The sequence below is a fragment of the Bubalus kerabau genome, chromosome 1, assembly GCF_029407905.1.
Source record: "Bubalus kerabau isolate K-KA32 ecotype Philippines breed swamp buffalo chromosome 1, PCC_UOA_SB_1v2, whole genome shotgun sequence".
NCBI classification, from domain to species: Eukaryota; Metazoa; Chordata; class Mammalia; order Artiodactyla; family Bovidae; genus Bubalus; species Bubalus kerabau.
In genome coordinates this window covers 125,962,220-125,982,186 of record NC_073624.1, presented here as the reverse complement: position 1 = coordinate 125,982,186, position 19,967 = coordinate 125,962,220, and the positions used below count along the sequence as shown (strand labels likewise).

Below are 19,967 nucleotides of genomic sequence, written 5' to 3'. Positions count from 1 at the left end.
GACCACAGGTAAGGGAGACGGAGAAAGAGGGAGAGAGAGACAGACAGCAAGAGGACCACACAGACTTCCAAAGCCCCGGCCGCCACACCCTTCCCCCTCCATTCTGGGTTCCCCCCGGCCCCCAGTCGACCAGACCCCCACCGTCGCCCACCGACACACTCACACACACACTCTCACGCGCTCACCCTCTGGCCTGGGGGCGGGGGCTGGGTCTCGCCTTAGTTGGCCAAGCCGAAGGGGACCTTTGAGATGCGAGGAAGTCTTGGGGTCCCCACGGGTGATTGCCAGCCCCAGGGCACTGCGCCCAGCCGGGGCCCGCCGGCCCACGGCTGACGCCCCCTCCCTTAGGGAAGCTGCTTCTTCCGCACGGCCTCTCTCTGAGGTGTGCCACGGTCTGTGCCAGTGTGTCGATCTCGGAGCGGATGCCATCCCCTGTCCCCTGTCCTTCCTTCTCCCGTTCTCCGGCTCTCTGTCAGTCGCTCTGTGTCTCCCTGTCTCTGTCTCTCCCTCCCCGTGTGTGCCTGCGCGCTCGTGTCTGTCTGTCTGTCTGTCTGCATCTGCCTCGCGCCGTCTTGGGAGTGTGTCTCTGAACCTTCATCTCTTTCTGTCTCTGTCTCTCCTGACCCCCGGCCTCCCACGGGTGCTATGGCTGTGGCCCTGGCTGCCGCGCTTGCACCGGCCGGCTGTCTCACGTGGCGTGGGTGCCTGCGAGTGTCTGTGTGTCTGTCCGTGTGCCTGCATGTCGCTCGTCCGCTCCCTCAGGAAGGTGCTGTGCTTGGAGGGCGGCGTGGGGGCAAGGGGGGGCCTCGGTAGGGCGAAGGGGCGGGGCTGACGAGCTCTGGTTCACCGCGCTGGTGGCTCCCGGGGGCTTTGGGCACCGGGCAGGTGCCGGGCAGGATGGGCGCTCAGGGCCACGGCTGGGCTGCGCACAGGCCCGCAGGAGGCTCAGAGGACCGCGGGCCCCAGCGGGCCCCCGGGGCCACGCGGCCCTGAGCAGCGAAGCCCTTGGTGGGGGGGAGGTGGCGGAGGGGCGCGGCGGCCTCCGAGCGGGGGCGGGCCTGGAGGGTCCCAGGGTGGGAGAGCGCCCAGACCTCCGCGCCCCTCACCCCACCGCGCCCCTCACCCCACCCCAGCCCAGCCCAGCCCAGCCCACGCCCGACCCGCCGCAGGCATGCCGGGCCGGCTGCTGCGGGTCCAGGGTCCCGGGTCCCGGAAGCCCTGTGGTCCCCCGGGCCGGGCCGGGCCGGGCGGGTGCTGGCTGGGGCGGGGGGGTCTCTGTGCGGGGCGCGGAGCGCGTCGGCCGGCCACACGGCCGCGGGCAGTCCGGTCGCGGGTCGTGCAGCTCAAGTGCAGCGCGCGCTCCGTGGAGAGCTGCGGCCGGCTGGCCCGAGCGGCAGGTCAGAGGGAAAGGCAGGCGCAGCGCAGGGCTCTTAGGGCGCCCGGCGGCAGCCGCCCCCGTCTACGGCCATACCACCCTGAACGCGCCCGATCTCGTCTGATCTCGGAAGCTAAGCAGGGTCGGGCCTGGTTAGTACTTGGATGGGAGACCGCCTGGGAATACCGGGTGCTGTAGGCTTTTTTTTTTTTTTTGGCCTCCCTCTCCTTTAGCGCCCGCCCCCCACCCCCGCAAGCCCCACCTGCCGCTGGCCCCTCGCACCCCACCGCGCTCAGAGCGGTCGCCTGCCTTCCAGCCCCTCGCGGGGTGGGTGGCCGGGGCCCCGACTCCCGCTGCAGACCTGGGTTGCCTCCGCGCGGCCCGCGAGCCCCTCCGCATTCGGCTTCCAGGAAACCAGAGGACCGGCGAGGGCGGGGGGTGGAGGGAGTGCTCTCTGTCTGGGGCTCCCTTGGCAGGCCTCAGGCACTTCCGGGCGGGGCCCCGGCCCCGGCCCCGGCCCCAGCCCCACCACCAGACGCATCCTCGCAGGCAGCCTCTGGGTCTCCTGCAGGCGTGCGCACAACACACTCACACAACCACAGCACTCACTCACACACACACACAACACTCACTCTCACACACACACACACACACACACACACACACCCGCCCCCGAGAAAGGTCAAGAGCCGGAGACCACAGGTAAGGGAGACGGAGAAAGAGGGAGAGAGAGACAGACAGCAAGAGGACCACACAGACTTCCAAAGCCCCGGCCGCCACACCCTGCCCCCTCCATTCTGGGTTCCCCCCGGCCCCCAGTCGACCAGACCCCCACCGTCGCCCACCGACACACTCACACACACGCTCTCACGCGCTCAGCCTCTGGCCTGGGGGCGGGGGCTGGGTCTCGCCTTAGGTGGCCAAGCCGAAGGGGACCTTTGAGACCTCGGATGCGAGGAAGTCTTGGGGTCCCCACGGGTGATTGCCAGCCCCAGGGCACTGCGCCCAGCCGGGGCCCGCCGGCCCACGGCTGACGCCCCCTCCCTTAGGGAAGCTGCTTCTTCCGCACGGCCTCTCTCTGAGGTGTGCCACGGTCTGTGCCAGTGTGTCGATCTCGGAGCGGATGCCATCCCCTGTCCCCTGTCCTTCCTTCTCCCGTTCTCCGGCTCTCTGTCAGTCGCTCTGTGTCTCCCTGTCTCTGTCTCTCCCTCCCCGTGTGTGCCTGCGCGCTCGTGTCTGTCTGTCTGTCTGTCTGCATCTGCCTCGCGCCGCCTTGGGAGTGTGTCTCTGAACCTTCATCTCTTCTGTCTCTGTCTCTCCTGACCCCCGGCCTCCCACGGGTGCTATGGCTGTGGCCCTGGCTGCCGCGCTTGCGCCGGCCGGCTGTCTCACGTGGCGTGGGTGCCTGCGAGTGTCTGTGTGTCTGTCCGTGTGCCTGCATGTCGCTCGTTCCGCTCCCTCAGGAAGGTGCTGTGCTTGGAGGGCGGCGTGGGGGCAAGGGGGGCCTCGGTAGGGCGAAGGGGCGGGGCTGACGAGCTCTGGTTCACCGCGCTGGTGGCTCCCGGGGGCTTTGGGCACCGGGCAGGTGCCGGGCAGGATGGGCGCTCAGGGCCACGGCTGGGCTGCGCACAGGCCCGCAGGAGGCTCAGAGGACCGCGGGCCCCAGCGGGCCCCCGGGGCCACGCGGCCCTGAGCAGCGAAGCCCTTGGTGGGGGGGAGGTGGCGGAGGGGCGCGGCGGCCTCCGAGCGGGGGGCGGGCCTGGAGGGTCCCAGGGTGGGAGAGCGCCCAGACCTCCGCGCCCCTCACCCCACCGCGCCCCTCACCCCAGCCCAGCCCAGCCCAGCCCAGCCCACGCCCGACCCGCCGCAGGCATGCCGGGCCGGCTGCTGCGGGTCCAGGGTCCCGGGTCCCGGAAGCCCTGTGGTCCCCCGGGCCGGGCCGGGCCGGGCGGGTGCTGGCCGGGGCGGGGGGGTCTCTGTGCGGGGCGCGGAGCGGCGTCGGCCGGCCACACGGCCGCGGGCAGTCCGGTCGCGGGTCGTGCAGCTCAAGTGCAGCGCGCGCTCCGTGGAGAGCTGCGGCCGGCTGGCCCGAGCGGCAGGTCAGAGGGAAAGGCAGGCGCAGCGCAGGGCTCTTAGGGCGCCCGGCGGCAGCCGCCCCCGTCTACGGCCATACCACCCTGAACGCGCCGATCTCGTCTGATCTCGGAAGCTAAGCAGGGTCGGGCCTGGTTAGTACTTGGATGGGAGACCGCCTGGGAATACCGGGTGCTGTAGGCTTTTTTTTTTTTTTGGCCTCCCCTCTCCTTTAGCGCCCGCCCCCCACCCCCGCAAGCCCCACCTGCCGCTGGCCCCTCGCACCCCACCGCGCTCAGAGCGGTCGCCTGCCTTCCAGCCCCTCGCGGGGTGGGTGGCCGGGGCCCCGACTCCCGCTGCAGACCTGGGTTGCCTCCGCGCGGCCCGCGAGCCCCTCCGCATTCGGCTTCCAGGAAACCAGAGGACCGGCGAGGGCGGGGGGTGGAGGGGGTGCTCTCTGTCTGGGGCTCCCTTGGCAGGCCTCAGGCACTTCCGGGCGGGGCCCCGGCCCCGGCCCCGGCCCCGGCCCCAGCCCCACCACCAGACGCATCCTCGCAGGCAGCCTCTGGGTCTCCTGCAGGCGTGCGCACAACACACTCACACAACCACAGCACTCACTCACACACACACACAACACTCACTCTCACACACACACACACACACACACACACACCCGCCCCCGAGAAAGGTCAAGAGCCGGAGACCACAGGTAAGGGAGACGGAGAAAGAGGGAGAGAGAGACAGACAGCAAGAGGACCACACAGACTTCCAAAGCCCCGGCCGCCACACCCTGCCCCCTCCATTCTGGGTTCCCCCCGGCCCCCAGTCGACCAGACCCCCACCGTCGCCACCGACACACTCACACACACGCTCTCACGCGCTCAGCCTCTGGCCTGGGGGCGGGGGCTGGGTCTCGCCTTAGGTGGCCAAGCCGAAGGGGACCTTTGAGACCTCGGATGCGAGGAAGTCTTGGGGTCCCCACGGGTGATTGCCAGCCCAGGGCACTGCGCCCAGCCGGGGCCCGCCGGCCCACGGCTGACGCCCCCTCCCTTAGGGAAGCTGCTTCTTCCGCACGGCCTCTCTCTGAGGTGTGCCACGGTCTGTGCCAGTGTGTCGATCTCGGAGCGGATGCCATCCCCTGTCCCCTGTCCTTCCTTCTCCCGTTCTCCGGCTCTCTGTCAGTCGCTCTGTGTCTCCCTGTCTCTGTCTCTCCCTCCCCGTGTGTGCCTGCGCGCTCGTGTCTGTCTGTCTGTCTGTCTGCATCTGCCTCGCGCCGCCTTGGGAGTGTGTCTCTGAACCTTCATCTCTTTCTGTCTCTGTCTCTCCTGACCCCCGGCCTCCCACGGGTGCTATGGCTGTGGCCCTGGCTGCCGCGCTTGCGCCGGCCGGCTGTCTCACGTGGCGTGGGTGCCTGCGAGTGTCTGTGTGTCTGTCCGTGTGCCTGCATGTCGCTCGTCGCTCCCTCAGGAAGGTGCTGTGCTTGGAGGGCGGCGTGGGGGCAAGGGGGGCCTCGGTAGGGCGAAGGGGCGGGGCTGACGAGCTCTGGTTCACCGCGCTGGTGGCTCCCGGGGGCTTTGGGCACCGGGCAGGTGCCGGGCAGGATGGGCGCTCAGGCCACGGCTGGGCTGCGCACAGGCCCGCAGGAGGCTCAGAGGACCGCGGGCCCCAGCGGGCCCCCGGGGCCACGCGGCCCTGAGCAGCGAAGCCCTTGGTGGGGGGGAGGTGGCGGAGGGGCGCGGCGGCCTCCGAGCGGGGGCGGGCCTGGAGGGTCCCAGGGTGGGAGAGCGCCCAGACCTCCGCGCCCCTCACCCCACCGCGCCCCTCACCCCACCCCAGCCCAGCCCAGCCCAGCCCACGCCCGACCCGCCGCAGGCATGCCGGGCCGGCTGTTGCGGGTCCAGGGTCCCGGGTCCCGGAAGCCCTGTGGTCCCCCGGGCCGGGCCGGGCCGGGCGGGTGCTGGCCGGGGCGGGGGGGTCTCTGTGCGGGGCGCGGAGCGGCGTCGGCCGGCCACACGGCCGCGGGCAGTCCGGTCGCGGGTCGTGCAGCTCAAGTGCAGCGCGCGCTCCGTGGAGAGCTGCGGCCGGCTGGCCCGAGCGGCAGGTCAGAGGGAAAGGCAGGCGCAGCGCAGGGCTCTTAGGGCGCCCGGCGGCAGCCGCCCCCGTCTACGGCCATACCACCCTGAACGCGCCCGATCTCGTCTGATCTCGGAAGCTAAGCAGGGTCGGGCCTGGTTAGTACTTGGATGGGAGACCGCCTGGGAATACCGGGTGCTGTAGGCTTTTTTTTTTTTTTTGGCCTCCCCTCTCCTTTAGCGCCCGCCCCCCACCCCCGCAAGCCCCACCTGCCGCTGGCCCCTCGCACCCCACCGCGCTCAGAGCGGTCGCCTGCCTTCCAGCCCCTCGCGGGGTGGGTGGCCGGGGCCCCGACTCCCGCTGCAGACCTGGGTTGCCTCCGCGCGGCCCGCGAGCCCCTCCGCATTCGGCTTCCAGGAAACCAGAGGACCGGCGAGGGCGGGGGGTGGAGGGGGTGCTCTCTGTCTGGGGCTCCCTTGGCAGGCCTCAGGCACTTCCGGGCGGGGCCCCGGCCCCGGCCCCGGCCCCGGCCCCAGCCCCACCACCAGACGCATCCTCGCAGGCAGCCTCTGGGTCTCCTGCAGGCGTGCGCACAACACACTCACACAACCACAGCACTCACTCACACACACACACAACACTCACTCTCACACACACACACACACACACACACACACCCGCCCCCGAGAAAGGTCAAGAGCCGGAGACCACAGGTAAGGGAGACGGAGAAAGAGGGAGAGAGAGACAGACAGCAAGAGGACCACACAGACTTCCAAAGCCCCGGCCGCCACACCCTGCCCCCTCCATTCTGGGTTCCCCCCGGCCCCCAGTCGACCAGACCCCCACCGTCGCCCACCGACACACTCACACACACGCTCTCACGCGCTCAGCCTCTGGCCTGGGGGCGGGGGCTGGGTCTCGCCTTAGGTGGCCAAGCCGAAGGGGACCTTTGAGACCTCGGATGCGAGGAAGTCTTGGGGTCCCCACGGGTGATTGCCAGCCCCAGGGCACTGCGCCCAGCCGGGGCCCGCCGGCCCACGGCTGACGCCCCCTCCCTTAGGGAAGCTGCTTCTTCCGCACGGCCTCTCTCTGAGGTGTGCCACGGTCTGTGCCAGTGTGTCGATCTCGGAGCGGATGCCATCCCCTGTCCCCTGTCCTTCCTTCTCCCGTTCTCCGGCTCTCTGTCAGTCGCTCTGTGTCTCCCTGTCTCTGTCTCTCCCTCCCCGTGTGTGCCTGCGCGCTCGTGTCTGTCTGTCTGTCTGTCTGCATCTGCCTCGCGCCGCCTTGGGAGTGTGTCTCTGAACCTTCATCTCTTTCTGTCTCTGTCTCTCCTGACCCCCGGCCTCCCACGGGTGCTATGGCTGTGGCCCTGGCTGCCGCGCTTGCGCCGGCCGGCTGTCTCACGTGGCGTGGGTGCCTGCGAGTGTCTGTGTGTCTGTCCGTGTGCCTGCATGTCGCTCGTCCGCTCCCTCAGGAAGGTGCTGTGCTTGGAGGGCGGCGTGGGGGCAAGGGGGGCCTCGGTAGGGCGAAGGGGCGGGGCTGACGAGCTCTGGTTCACCGCGCTGGTGGCTCCCGGGGGCTTTGGGCACCGGGCAGGTGCCGGGCAGGATGGGCGCTCAGGGCCACGGCTGGGCTGCGCACAGGCCCGCAGGAGGCTCAGAGGACCGCGGGCCCCAGCGGGCCCCCGGGGCCACGCGGCCCTGAGCAGCGAAGCCCTTGGTGGGGGGGAGGTGGCGGAGGGGCGCGGCGGCCTCCGAGCGGGGGCGGGCCTGGAGGGTCCCAGGGTGGGAGAGCGCCCAGACCTCCGCGCCCCTCACCCCACCGCGCCCCTCACCCCACCCCAGCCCAGCCCAGCCCAGCCCACGCCCGACCCGCCGCAGGCATGCCGGGCCGGCTGCTGCGGGTCCAGGGTCCCGGGTCCCGGAAGCCCTGTGGTCCCCCGGGCCGGGCCGGGCCGGGCGGGTGCTGGCCGGGGCGGGGGGGTCTCTGTGCGGGGCGCGGAGCGGCGTCGGCCGGCCACACGGCCGCGGGCAGTCCGGTCGCGGGTCGTGCAGCTCAAGTGCAGCGCGCGCTCCGTGGAGAGCTGCGGCCGGCTGGCCCGAGCGGCAGGTCAGAGGGAAAGGCAGGCGCAGCGCAGGGCTCTTAGGGCGCCCGGCGGCAGCCGCCCCCGTCTACGGCCATACCACCCTGAACGCGCCCGATCTCGTCTGATCTCGGAAGCTAAGCAGGGTCGGGCCTGGTTAGTACTTGGATGGGAGACCGCCTGGGAATACCGGGTGCTGTAGGCTTTTTTTTTTTTTTGGCCTCCCCTCTCCTTTAGCGCCCGCCCCCCACCCCCGCAAGCCCCACCTGCCGCTGGCCCCTCGCACCCCACCGCGCTCAGAGCGGTCGCCTGCCTTCCAGCCCCTCGCGGGGTGGGTGGCCGGGGCCCCGACTCCCGCTGCAGACCTGGGTTGCCTCCGCGCGGCCCGCGAGCCCCTCCGCATTCGGCTTCCAGGAAACCAGAGGACCGGCGAGGGCGGGGGGTGGAGGGGGTGCTCTCTGTCTGGGGCTCCCTTGGCAGGCCTCAGGCACTTCCGGGCGGGGCCCCGGCCCCGGCCCCGGCCCCGGCCCCAGCCCCACCACCAGACGCATCCTCGCAGGCAGCCTCTGGGTCTCCTGCAGGCGTGCGCACAACACACTCACACAACCACAGCACTCACTCACACACACACACAACACTCACTCTCACACACACACACACACACACACACACACCCGCCCCCGAGAAAGGTCAAGAGCCGGAGACCACAGGTAAGGGAGACGGAGAAAGAGGGAGAGAGAGACAGACAGCAAGAGGACCACACAGACTTCCAAAGCCCCGGCCGCCACACCCTGCCCCCTCCATTCTGGGTTCCCCCCGGCCCCCAGTCGACCAGACCCCCACCGTCGCCCACCGACACACTCACACACACGCTCTCACGCGCTCAGCCTCTGGCCTGGGGGCGGGGGCTGGGTCTCGCCTTAGGTGGCCAAGCCGAAGGGGACCTTTGAGACCTCGGATGCGAGGAAGTCTTGGGGTCCCCACGGGTGATTGCCAGCCCCAGGGCACTGCGCCCAGCCGGGGCCCGCCGGCCCACGGCTGACGCCCCCTCCCTTAGGGAAGCTGCTTCTTCCGCACGGCCTCTCTCTGAGGTGTGCCACGGTCTGTGCCAGTGTGTCGATCTCGGAGCGGATGCCATCCCCTGTCCCCTGTCCTTCCTTCTCCCGTTCTCCGGCTCTCTGTCAGTCGCTCTGTGTCTCCCTGTCTCTGTCTCTCCCTCCCCGTGTGTGCCTGCGCGCTCGTGTCTGTCTGTCTGTCTGTCTGCATCTGCCTCGCGCCGCCTTGGGAGTGTGTCTCTGAACCTTCATCTCTTTCTGTCTCTGTCTCTCCTGACCCCCGGCCTCCCACGGGTGCTATGGCTGTGGCCCTGGCTGCCGCGCTTGCGCCGGCCGGCTGTCTCACGTGGCGTGGGTGCCTGCGAGTGTCTGTGTGTCTGTCCGTGTGCCTGCATGTCGCTCGTCCGCTCCCTCAGGAAGGTGCTGTGCTTGGAGGGCGGCGTGGGGGCAAGGGGGGCCTCGGTAGGGCGAAGGGGCGGGGCTGACGAGCTCTGGTTCACCGCGCTGGTGGCTCCCGGGGGCTTTGGGCACCGGGCAGGTGCCGGGCAGGATGGGCGCTCAGGGCCACGGCTGGGCTGCGCACAGGCCCGCAGGAGGCTCAGAGGACCGCGGGCCCCAGCGGGCCCCCGGGGCCACGCGGCCCTGAGCAGCGAAGCCCTTGGTGGGGGGGAGGTGGCGGAGGGGCGCGGCGGCCTCCGAGCGGGGGCGGGCCTGGAGGGTCCCAGGGTGGGAGAGCGCCCAGACCTCCGCGCCCCTCACCCCACCGCGCCCCTCACCCCACCCCAGCCCAGCCCAGCCCAGCCCACGCCCGACCCGCCGCAGGCATGCCGGGCCGGCTGCTGCGGGTCCAGGGTCCCGGGTCCCGGAAGCCCTGTGGTCCCCCGGGCCGGGCCGGGCCGGGCGGGTGCTGGCCGGGGCGGGGGGGTCTCTGTGCGGGGCGCGGAGCGGCGTCGGCCGGCCACACGGCCGCGGGCAGTCCGGTCGCGGGTCGTGCAGCTCAAGTGCAGCGCGCGCTCCGTGGAGAGCTGCGGCCGGCTGGCCCGAGCGGCAGGTCAGAGGGAAAGGCAGGCGCAGCGCAGGGCTCTTAGGGCGCCCGGCGGCAGCCGCCCCCGTCTACGGCCATACCACCCTGAACGCGCCCGATCTCGTCTGATCTCGGAAGCTAAGCAGGGTCGGGCCTGGTTAGTACTTGGATGGGAGACCGCCTGGGAATACCGGGTGCTGTAGGCTTTTTTTTTTTTTTTGGCCTCCCCTCTCCTTTAGCGCCCGCCCCCCACCCCCGCAAGCCCCACCTGCCGCTGGCCCCTCGCACCCCACCGCGCTCAGAGCGGTCGCCTGCCTTCCAGCCCCTCGCGGGGTGGGTGGCCGGGGCCCCGACTCCCGCTGCAGACCTGGGTTGCCTCCGCGCGGCCCGCGAGCCCCTCCGCATTCGGCTTCCAGGAAACCAGAGGACCGGCGAGGGCGGGGGGTGGAGGGGGTGCTCTCTGTCTGGGGCTCCCTTGGCAGGCCTCAGGCACTTCCGGGCGGGGCCCCGGCCCCGGCCCCGGCCCCGGCCCCAGCCCCACCACCAGACGCATCCTCGCAGGCAGCCTCTGGGTCTCCTGCAGGCGTGCGCACAACACACTCACACAACCACAGCACTCACTCACACACACACACAACACTCACTCTCACACACACACACACACACACACACACACACACACCCGCCCCGGAGAAAGGTCAAGAGCCGGAGACCACAGGTAAGGGAGACGGAGAAAGAGGGAGAGAGAGACAGACAGCAAGAGGACCACACAGACTTCCAAAGCCCCGGCCGCCACACCCTGCCCCCTCCATTCTGGGTTCCCCCCGGCCCCCAGTCGACCAGACCCCCACCGTCGCCCACCGACACACTCACACACACGCTCTCACGCGCTCAGCCTCTGGCCTGGGGGCGGGGGCTGGGTCTCGCCTTAGGTGGCCAAGCCGAAGGGGACCTTTGAGACCTCGGATGCGAGGAAGTCTTGGGGTCCCCACGGGTGATTGCCAGCCCCAGGGCACTGCGCCCAGCCGGGGCCCGCCGGCCCACGGCTGACGCCCCCTCCCTTAGGGAAGCTGCTTCTTCCGCACGGCCTCTCTCTGAGGTGTGCCACGGTCTGTGCCAGTGTGTCGATCTCGGAGCGGATGCCATCCCCTGTCCCCTGTCCTTCCTTCTCCCGTTCTCCGGCTCTCTGTCAGTCGCTCTGTGTCTCCCTGTCTCTGTCTCTCCCTCCCCGTGTGTGCCTGCGCGCTCGTGTCTGTCTGTCTGTCTGTCTGCATCTGCCTCGCGCCGCCTTGGGAGTGTGTCTCTGAACCTTCATCTCTTTCTGTCTCTGTCTCTCCTGACCCCCGGCCTCCCACGGGTGCTATGGCTGTGGCCCTGGCTGCCGCGCTTGCGCCGGCCGGCTGTCTCACGTGGCGTGGGTGCCTGCGAGTGTCTGTGTGTCTGTCCGTGTGCCTGCATGTCGCTCGTCCGCTCCCTCAGGAAGGTGCTGTGCTTGGAGGGCGGCGTGGGGGCAAGGGGGGCCTCGGTAGGGCGAAGGGGCGGGGCTGACGAGCTCTGGTTCACCGCGCTGGTGGCTCCCGGGGGCTTTGGGCACCGCGCAGGTGCCGGGCAGGATGGGCGCTCAGGGCCACGGCTGGGCTGCGCACAGGCCCGCAGGAGGCTCAGAGGACCGCGGGCCCCAGCGGGCCCCCGGGGCCACGCGGCCCTGAGCAGCGAAGCCCTTGGTGGGGGGGAGGTGGCGGAGGGGCGCGGCGGCCTCCGAGCGGGGGCGGGCCTGGAGGGTCCCAGGGTGGGAGAGCGCCCAGACCTCCGCGCCCCTCACCCCACCGCGCCCCTCACCCCACCCCAGCCCAGCCCAGCCCAGCCCACGCCCGACCCGCCGCAGGCATGCCGGGCCGGCTGCTGCGGGTCCAGGGTCCCGGGTCCCGGAAGCCCTGTGGTCCCCCGGGCCGGGCCGGGCCGGGCGGGTGCTGGCCGGGGCGGGGGGGTCTCTGTGCGGGGCGCGGAGCGGCGTCGGCCGGCCACACGGCCGCGGGCAGTCCGGTCGCGGGTCGTGCAGCTCAAGTGCAGCGCGCGCTCCGTGGAGAGCTGCGGCCGGCTGGCCCGAGCGGCAGGTCAGAGGGAAAGGCAGGCGCAGCGCAGGGCTCTTAGGGCGCCCGGCGGCAGCCGCCCCCGTCTACGGCCATACCACCCTGAACGTGCCCGATCTCGTCTGATCTCGGAAGCTAAGCAGGGTCGGGCCTGGTTAGTACTTGGATGGGAGACCGCCTGGGAATACCGGGTGCTGTAGGCTTTTTTTTTTTTTTGGCCTCCCCTCTCCTTTAGCGCCCGCCCCCCACCCCCGCAAGCCCTACCTGCCGCTGGCCCCTCGCACCCCACCGCGCTCAGAGCGGTCGCCTGCCTTCCAGCCCCTCGCGGGGTGGGTGGCCGGGGCCCCGACTCCCGCTGCAGACCTGGGTTGCCTCCGCGCGGCCCGCGAGCCCCTCCGCATTCGGCTTCCAGGAAACCAGAGGACCGGCGAGGGCGGGGGGTGGAGGGGGTGCTCTCTGTCTGGGGCTCCCTTGGCAGGCCTCAGGCACTTCCGGGCGGGGCCCCGGCCCCAGCCCCGGCCCCAGCCCCACCACCAGACGCATCCTCGCAGGCAGCCTCTGGGTCTCCTGCAGGCGTGCGCACAACACACTCACACAACCACAGCACTCATTCACACACACACACAACACTCACTCTCACACACACACACACACACACACACACACACACCCGCCCCGGAGAAAGGTCAAGAGCCGGAGACCACAGGTAAGGGAGACGGAGAAAGAGGGAGAGAGAGACAGACAGCAAGAGGACCACACAGACTTCCAAAGCCCCGGCCGCCACACCCTGCCCCCTCCATTCTGGGTTCCCCCCGGCCCCCAGTCGACCAGACCCCCACCGTCGCCCACCGACACACTCACACACACGCTCTCACGCGCTCAGCCTCTGGCCTGGGGGCGGGGGCTGGGTCTCGCCTTAGGTGGCCAAGCCGAAGGGGACCTTTGAGACCTCGGATGCGAGGAAGTCTTGGGGTCCCCACGGGTGATTGCCAGCCCCAGGGCACTGCGCCCAGCCGGGGCCCGCCGGCCCACGGCTGACGCCCCCTCCCTTAGGGAAGCTGCTTCTTCCGCACGGCCTCTCTCTGAGGTGTGCCACGGTCTGTGCCAGTGTGTCGATCTCGGAGCGGATGCCATCCCCTGTCCCCTGTCCTTCCTTCTCCCGTTCTCCGGCTCTCTGTCAGTCGCTCTGTGTCTCCCTGTCTCTGTCTCTCCCTCCCCGTGTGTGCCTGCGCGCTCGTGTCTGTCTGTCTGTCTGTCTGCATCTGCCTCGCGCCGTCTTGGGAGTGTGTCTCTGAACCTTCATCTCTTTCTGTCTCTGTCTCTCCTGACCCCCGGCCTCCCACGGGTGCTATGGCTGTGGCCCTGGCTGCCGCGCTTGCACCGGCCGGCTGTCTCACGTGGCGTGGGTGCCTGCGAGTGTCTGTGTGTCTGTCCGTGTGCCTGCATGTCGCTCGTCCGCTCCCTCAGGAAGGTGCTGTGCTTGGAGGGCGGCGTGGGGGCAAGGGGGGCCTCGGTAGGGCGAAGGGGCGGGGCTGACGAGCTCTGGTTCACCGCGCTGGTGGCTCCCGGGGGCTTTGGGCACCGGGCAGGTGCCGGGCAGGATGGGCGCTCAGGGCCACGGCTGGGCTGCGCACAGGCCCGCAGGAGGCTCAGAGGACCGCGGGCCCCAGCGGGCCCCCGGGGCCACGCGGCCCTGAGCAGCGAAGCCCTTGGTGGGGGGGAGGTGGCGGAGGGGCGCGGCGGCCTCCGAGCGGGGGCGGGCCTGGAGGGTCCCAGGGTGGGAGAGCGCCCAGACCTCCGCGCCCCTCACCCCACCGCGCCCCTCACCCCACCCCAGCCCAGCCCAGCCCAGCCCACGCCCGACCCGCCGCAGGCATGCCGGGCCGGCTGCTGCGGGTCCAGGGTCCCGGGTCCCGGAAGCCCTGTGGTCCCCCGGGCCGGGCCGGGCCGGGCGGGTGCTGGCCGGGGCGGGGGGGTCTCTGTGCGGGGCGCGGAGCGGCGTCGGCCGGCCACACGGCCGCGGGCAGTCCGGTCGCGGGTCGTGCAGCTCAAGTGCAGCGCGCGCTCCGTGGAGAGCTGCGGCCGGCTGGCCCGAGCGGCAGGTCAGAGGGAAAGGCAGGCGCAGCGCAGGGCTCTTAGGGCGCCCGGCGGCAGCCGCCCCCGTCTACGGCCATACCACCCTGAACGCGCCCGATCTCGTCTGATCTCGGAAGCTAAGCAGGGTCGGGCCTGGTTAGTACTTGGATGGGAGACCGCCTGGGAATACCGGGTGCTGTAGGCTTTTTTTTTTTTTTTGGCCTCCCCTCTCCTTTAGCGCCCGCCCCCCACCCCCGCAAGCCCCACCTGCCGCTGGCCCCTCGCACCCCACCGCGCTCAGAGCGGTCGCCTGCCTTCCAGCCCCTCGCGGGGTGGGTGGCCGGGGCCCCGACTCCCGCTGCAGACCTGGGTTGCCTCCGCGCGGCCCGCGAGCCCCTCCGCATTCGGCTTCCAGGAAACCAGAGGACCGGCGAGGGCGGGGGGTGGAGGGGGTGCTCTCTGTCTGGGGCTCCCTTGGCAGGCCTCAGGCACTTCCGGGCGGGGCCCCGGCCCCGGCCCCGGCCCCGGCCCCAGCCCCACCACCAGACGCATCCTCGCAGGCAGCCTCTGGGTCTCCTGCAGGCGTGCGCACAACACACTCACACAACCACAGCACTCACTCACACACACACACAACACTCACTCTCACACACACACACACACACACACACACACACACACCCGCCCCGGAGAAAGGTCAAGAGCCGGAGACCACAGGTAAGGGAGACGGAGAAAGAGGGAGAGAGAGACAGACAGCAAGAGGACCACACAGACTTCCAAAGCCCCGGCCGCCACACCCTGCCCCCTCCATTCTGGGTTCCCCCCGGCCCCCAGTCGACCAGACCCCCACCGTCGCCCACCGACACACTCACACACACGCTCTCACGCGCTCAGCCTCTGGCCTGGGGGCGGGGGCTGGGTCTCGCCTTAGGTGGCCAAGCCGAAGGGGACCTTTGAGACCTCGGATGCGAGGAAGTCTTGGGGTCCCCACGGGTGATTGCCAGCCCCAGGGCACTGCGCCCAGCCGGGGCCCGCCGGCCCACGGCTGACGCCCCCTCCCTTAGGGAAGCTGCTTCTTCCGCACGGCCTCTCTCTGAGGTGTGCCACGGTCTGTGCCAGTGTGTCGATCTCGGAGCGGATGCCATCCCCTGTCCCCTGTCCTTCCTTCTCCCGTTCTCCGGCTCTCTGTCAGTCGCTCTGTGTCTCCCTGTCTCTGTCTCTCCCTCCCCGTGTGTGCCTGCGCGCTCGTGTCTGTCTGTCTGTCTGTCTGCATCTGCCTCGCGCCGCCTTGGGAGTGTGTCTCTGAACCTTCATCTCTTTCTGTCTCTGTCTCTCCTGACCCCCGGCCTCCCACGGGTGCTATGGCTGTGGCCCTGGCTGCCGCGCTTGCGCCGGCCGGCTGTCTCACGTGGCGTGGGTGCCTGCGAGTGTCTGTGTGTCTGTCCGTGTGCCTGCATGTCGCTCGTCCGCTCCCTCAGGAAGGTGCTGTGCTTGGAGGGCGGCGTGGGGGCAAGGGGGGCCTCGGTAGGGCGAAGGGGCGGGGCTGACGAGCTCTGGTTCACCGCGCTGGTGGCTCCCGGGGGCTTTGGGCACCGCGCAGGTGCCGGGCAGGATGGGCGCTCAGGGCCACGGCTGGGCTGCGCACAGGCCCGCAGGAGGCTCAGAGGACCGCGGGCCCCAGCGGGCCCCCGGGGCCACGCGGCCCTGAGCAGCGAAGCCCTTGGTGGGGGGGAGGTGGCGGAGGGGCGCGGCGGCCTCCGAGCGGGGGCGGGCCTGGAGGGTCCCAGGGTGGGAGAGCGCCCAGACCTCCGCGCCCCTCACCCCACCGCGCCCCTCACCCCACCCCAGCCCAGCCCAGCCCAGCCCACGCCCGACCCGCCGCAGGCATGCCGGGCCGGCTGCTGCGGGTCCAGGGTCCCGGGTCCCGGAAGCCCTGTGGTCCCCCGGGCCGGGCCGGGCCGGGCGGGTGCTGGCCGGGGCGGGGGGGTCTCTGTGCGGGGCGCGGAGCGGCGTCGGCCGGCCACACGGCCGCGGGCAGTCCGGTCGCGGGTCGTGCAGCTCAAGTGCAGCGCGCGCTCCGTGGAGAGCTGCGGCCGGCTGGCCCGAGCGGCAGGTCAGAGGGAAAGGCAGGCGCAGCGCAGGGCTCTTAGGGCGCCCGGCGGCAGCCGCCCCCGTCTACGGCCATACCACCCTGAACGCGCCCGATCTCGTCTGATCTCGGAAGCTAAGCAGGGTCGGGCCTGGTTAGTACTTGGATGGGAGACCGCCTGGGAATACCGGGTGCTGTAGGCTTTTTTTTTTTTTTTGGCCTCCCCTCTCCTTTAGCGCCCGCCCCCCACCCCCGCAAGCCCCACCTGCCGCTGGCCCCTCGCACCCCACCGCGCTCAGAGCGGTCGCCTGCCTTCCAGCCCCTCGCGGGGTGGGTGGCCGGGGCCCCGACTCCCGCTGCAGACCTGGGTTGCCTCCGCGCGGCCCGCGAGCCCCTCCGCATTCGGCTTCCAGGAAACCAGAGGACCGGCGAGGGCGGGGGGTGGAGGGGGTGCTCTCTGTCTGGGGCTCCCTTGGCAGGCCTCAGGCACTTCCGGGCGGGGCCCCGGCCCCGGCCCCGGCCCCGGCCCCAGCCCCACCACCAGACGCATCCTCGCAGGCAGCCTCTGGGTCTCCTGCAGGCGTGCGCACAACACACTCACACAACCACAGCACTCACTCACACACACACACAACACTCACTCTCACACACACACACACACACACACACACACACACACCCGCCCCGGAGAAAGGTCAAGAGCCGGAGACCACAGGTAAGGGAGACGGAGAAAGAGGGAGAGAGAGACAGACAGCAAGAGGACCACACAGACTTCCAAAGCCCCGGCCGCCACACCCTGCCCCCTCCATTCTGGGTTCCCCCCGGCCCCCAGTCGACCAGACCCCCACCGTCGCCCACCGACACACTCACACACACGCTCTCACGCGCTCAGCCTCTGGCCTGGGGGCGGGGGCTGGGTCTCGCCTTAGGTGGCCAAGCCGAAGGGGACCTTTGAGACCTCGGATGCGAGGAAGTCTTGGGGTCCCCACGGGTGATTGCCAGCCCCAGGGCACTGCGCCCAGCCGGGGCCCGCCGGCCCACGGCTGACGCCCCCTCCCTTAGGGAAGCTGCTTCTTCCGCACGGCCTCTCTCTGAGGTGTGCCACGGTCTGTGCCAGTGTGTCGATCTCGGAGCGGATGCCATCCCCTGTCCCCTGTCCTTCCTTCTCCCGTTCTCCGGCTCTCTGTCAGTCGCTCTGTGTCTCCCTGTCTCTGTCTCTCCCTCCCCGTGTGTGCCTGCGCGCTCGTGTCTGTCTGTCTGTCTGTCTGCATCTGCCTCGCGCCGTCTTGGGAGTGTGTCTCTGAACCTTCATCTCTTTCTGTCTCTGTCTCTCCTGACCCCCGGCCTCCCACGGGTGCTATGGCTGTGGCCCTGGCTGCCGCGCTTGCACCGGCCGGCTGTCTCACGTGGCGTGGGTGCCTGCGAGTGTCTGTGTGTCTGTCCGTGTGCCTGCATGTCGCTCGTCCGCTCCCTCAGGAAGGTGCTGTGCTTGGAGGGCGGCGTGGGGGCAAGGGGGGCCTCGGTAGGGCGAAGGGGCGGGGCTGACGAGCTCTGGTTCACCGCGCTGGTGGCTCCCGGGGGCTTTGGGCACCGGGCAGGTGCCGGGCAGGATGGGCGCTCAGGGCCACGGCTGGGCTGCGCACAGGCCCGCAGGAGGCTCAGAGGACCGCGGGCCCCAGCGGGCCCCCGGGGCCACGCGGCCCTGAGCAGCGAAGCCCTTGGTGGGGGGGAGGTGGCGGAGGGGCGCGGCGGCCTCCGAGCGGGGGCGGGCCTGGAGGGTCCCAGGGTGGGAGAGCGCCCAGACCTCCGCGCCCCTCACCCCACCGCGCCCCTCACCCCACCCCAGCCCAGCCCAGCCCAGCCCACGCCCGACCCGCCGCAGGCATGCCGGGCCGGCTGCTGCGGGTCCAGGGTCCCGGGTCCCGGAAGCCCTGTGGTCCCCCGGGCCGGGCCGGGCCGGGCGGGTGCTGGCCGGGGCGGGGGGGTCTCTGTGCGGGGCGCGGAGCGGCGTCGGCCGGCCACACGGCCGCGGGCAGTCCGGTCGCGGGTCGTGCAGCTCAAGTGCAGCGCGCGCTCCGTGGAGAGCTGCGGCCGGCTGGCCCGAGCGGCAGGTCAGAGGGAAAGGCAGGCGCAGCGCAGGGCTCTTAGGGCGCCCGGCGGCAGCCGCCCCCGTCTACGGCCATACCACCCTGAACGCGCCCGATCTCGTCTGATCTCGGAAGCTAAGCAGGGTCGGGCCTGGTTAGTACTTGGATGGGAGACCGCCTGGGAATACCGGGTGCTGTAGGCTTTTTTTTTTTTTTTGGCCTCCCCTCTCCTTTAGCGCCCGCCCCCCACCCCCGCAAGCCCCACCTGCCGCTGGCCCCTCGCACCCCACCGCGCTCAGAGCGGTCGCCTGCCTTCCAGCCCCTCGCGGGGTGGGTGGCCGGGGCCCCGACTCCCGCTGCAGACCTGGGTTGCCTCCGCGCGGCCCGCGAGCCCCTCCGCATTCGGCTTCCAGGAAACCAGAGGACCGGCGAGGGCGGGGGGTGGAGGGGGTGCTCTCTGTCTGGGGCTCCCTTGGCAGGCCTCAGGCACTTCCGGGCGGGGCCCCGGCCCCGGCCCCGGCCCCAGCCCCACCACCAGACGCATCCTCGCAGGCAGCCTCTGGGTCTCCTGCAGGCGTGCGCACAACACACTCACACAACCACAGCACTCACTCACACACACACACAACACTCACTCTCACACACACACACACACACACACACACACACCCGCCCCCGAGAAAGGTCAAGAGCCGGAGACCACAGGTAAGGGAGACGGAGAAAGAGGGAGAGAGAGACAGACAGCAAGAGGACCACACAGACTTCCAAAGCCCCGGCCGCCACACCCTGCCCCCTCCATTCTGGGTTCCCCCCGGCCCCCAGTCGACCAGACCCCCACCGTCGCCCACCGACACACTCACACACACGCTCTCACGCGCTCAGCCTCTGGCCTGGGGGCGGGGGCTGGGTCTCGCCTTAGGTGGCCAAGCCGAAGGGGACCTTTGAGACCTCGGATGCGAGGAAGTCTTGGGGTCCCCACGGGTGATTGCCAGCCCCAGGGCACTGCGCCCAGCCGGGGCCCGCCGGCCCACGGCTGACGCCCCCTCCCTTAGGGAAGCTGCTTCTTCCGCACGGCCTCTCTCTGAGGTGTGCCACGGTCTGTGCCAGTGTGTCGATCTCGGAGCGGATGCCATCCCCTGTCCCCTGTCCTTCCTTCTCCCGTTCTCCGGCTCTCTGTCAGTCGCTCTGTGTCTCCCTGTCTCTGTCTCTCCCTCCCCGTGTGTGCCTGCGCGCTCGTGTCTGTCTGTCTGTCTGTCTGCATCTGCCTCGCGCCGCCTTGGGAGTGTGTCTCTGAACCTTCATCTCTTTCTGTCTCTGTCTCTCCTGACCCCCGGCCTCCCACGGGTGCTATGGCTGTGGCCCTGGCTGCCGCGCTTGCGCCGGCCGGCTGTCTCACGTGGCGTGGGTGCCTGCGAGTGTCTGTGTGTCTGTCCGTGTGCCTGCATGTCGCTCGTCCGCTCCCTCAGGAAGGTGCTGTGCTTGGAGGGCGGCGTGGGGGCAAGGGGGGCCTCGGTAGGGCGAAGGGGCGGGGCTGACGAGCTCTGGTTCACCGCGCTGGTGGCTCCCGGGGGCTTTGGGCACCGGGCAGGTGCCGGGCAGGATGGGCGCTCAGGGCCACGGCTGGGCTGCGCACAGGCCCGCAGGAGGCTCAGAGGACCGCGGGCCCCAGCGGGCCCCCGGGGCCACGCGGCCCTGAGCAGCGAAGCCCTTGGTGGGGGGGAGGTGGCGGAGGGGCGCGGCGGCCTCCGAGCGGGGGCGGGCCTGGAGGGTCCCAGGGTGGGAGAGCGCCCAGACCTCCGCGCCCCTCACCCCACCGCGCCCCTCACCCCACCCCAGCCCAGCCCAGCCCAGCCCACGCCCGACCCGCCGCAGGCATGCCGGGCCGGCTGCTGCGGGTCCAGGGTCCCGGGTCCCGGAAGCCCTGTGGTCCCCCGGGCCGGGC

At 70.9% G+C, this 19,967-nt stretch overlaps 9 non-coding genes across 9 annotated transcripts; all 9 read left to right on the top strand.

Annotated features, from left to right (window-relative positions):
• The first annotated feature begins 1,457 nt into the window (after window positions 1-1,457).
• On the top strand, window positions 1,458-1,576 carry LOC129642555 (5S ribosomal RNA). The gene has a single exon (XR_008709815.1). It is a non-coding gene; the product is annotated as a 5S ribosomal RNA (ribosomal RNA).
• A 1,958-nt stretch (window positions 1,577-3,534) lies between these two features.
• LOC129642393 (5S ribosomal RNA) lies at window positions 3,535-3,652 on the top strand. The gene has a single exon (XR_008709692.1). It is a non-coding gene; the product is annotated as a 5S ribosomal RNA (ribosomal RNA).
• A 1,957-nt stretch (window positions 3,653-5,609) lies between these two features.
• On the top strand, window positions 5,610-5,728 carry LOC129642544 (5S ribosomal RNA). Its single transcript, XR_008709808.1, has one exon. It is a non-coding gene; the product is annotated as a 5S ribosomal RNA (ribosomal RNA).
• A 1,962-nt stretch (window positions 5,729-7,690) lies between these two features.
• Window positions 7,691-7,809, top strand: LOC129642532 (5S ribosomal RNA). The gene has a single exon (XR_008709799.1). It is a non-coding gene; the product is annotated as a 5S ribosomal RNA (ribosomal RNA).
• Window positions 7,810-9,770: 1,961 nt separating this feature from the next.
• LOC129642520 (5S ribosomal RNA) lies at window positions 9,771-9,889 on the top strand. The gene has a single exon (XR_008709789.1). It is a non-coding gene; the product is annotated as a 5S ribosomal RNA (ribosomal RNA).
• A 1,968-nt stretch (window positions 9,890-11,857) lies between these two features.
• On the top strand, window positions 11,858-11,976 carry LOC129642392 (5S ribosomal RNA). Its single transcript, XR_008709691.1, has one exon. It is a non-coding gene; the product is annotated as a 5S ribosomal RNA (ribosomal RNA).
• Window positions 11,977-13,935: 1,959 nt separating this feature from the next.
• On the top strand, window positions 13,936-14,054 carry LOC129642509 (5S ribosomal RNA). The gene has a single exon (XR_008709778.1). It is a non-coding gene; the product is annotated as a 5S ribosomal RNA (ribosomal RNA).
• Window positions 14,055-16,022: 1,968 nt separating this feature from the next.
• LOC129642498 (5S ribosomal RNA) lies at window positions 16,023-16,141 on the top strand. The gene has a single exon (XR_008709767.1). It is a non-coding gene; the product is annotated as a 5S ribosomal RNA (ribosomal RNA).
• Window positions 16,142-18,109: 1,968 nt separating this feature from the next.
• LOC129642485 (5S ribosomal RNA) lies at window positions 18,110-18,228 on the top strand. Its single transcript, XR_008709755.1, has one exon. It is a non-coding gene; the product is annotated as a 5S ribosomal RNA (ribosomal RNA).
• Window positions 18,229-19,967: the final 1,739 nt, after the last annotated feature.